The sequence below is a fragment of the Orycteropus afer genome, unplaced genomic scaffold, assembly GCF_000298275.1.
Source record: "Orycteropus afer afer isolate SDZICR_OR568_19922 unplaced genomic scaffold, OryAfe1.0 scaffold00941, whole genome shotgun sequence".
In the NCBI taxonomy this organism is placed as follows: domain Eukaryota; kingdom Metazoa; phylum Chordata; class Mammalia; order Tubulidentata; family Orycteropodidae; genus Orycteropus; species Orycteropus afer.
Window position 1 is genome coordinate 44,674 of NW_006922528.1, and position 975 is coordinate 45,648.

Genomic DNA, 975 nt, shown 5'->3' on the forward strand with positions numbered 1-975 from the left:
TAACCTCCCAAATTCCTAGGCACAACTATATTTTGATTATATATCTTTAATAAAGTTCTGGCAAGTCATTTCAATGTCAAAATTTTGGGAATGTTTTTGGTTACATGTGGCATATACCTATCTATTTGATTGTCTGTCTATCTATCTATCATTTCTGTATATTTAGCACATATTTTCAGTTTGGATTTTATATACAAAAAGTGAGTAGAGAACAGTAAAATTAAACTCAATTGCTGCAATTTAGACTGACCTTTCTTTGGTAACCAAAATCTTGAGGATGTAAACTACCCCTAGTCACTCTGAAAATTCAACAGTCATATACTTACTTTAGAATAATCCTACAAAAACAATATTCTGTTCTGATTATTTGATATTAAGATGACTATGTGAGGAAAGCCTGATAATGCTTCAAAATTCTCCTGGGAGATTTAGGTGTACACTGGTTTACACTGGCTTACTTTTGTAGTACATTACATTAGAACCATATTCCCATCCAATACAGCATGAAGATTGAAAAATCTCTAGATGCCAGCTTCTTGATTACAAGGAAGCTTAGTAATAGAATCAAAATTTGCATTCCTTGAGATGGAGAAATAAAAATCTCATGTAAATGATATTATGAGCTGCATTACTAATAGCAGCATACATACAGAAACAATGCGTGCTGGGAAAAATACAGTACAATTTCATCAGTATAATTAAATGTATTATATTTATACTTAGCTTTTAACCTTATTTTTCCCATGATAGTCAATTGCAACATATTAGAACAATTAAAACTGAGTTCTTCTCTAAACCAGATTATTTGGTTATACTCACTTGACTGTTTTAGAGGAATGTTCATGATTATGTGAGCTGTTCTTCATGTTTATTGTCAAAGGTGTAAGTTAAGAGCAATTTCTGCAAAGTCAGACAGGTTAGTAACTATAGGTCATTTGTTTGCTCTCACATACTTTATTAATGGTGCACTATGAA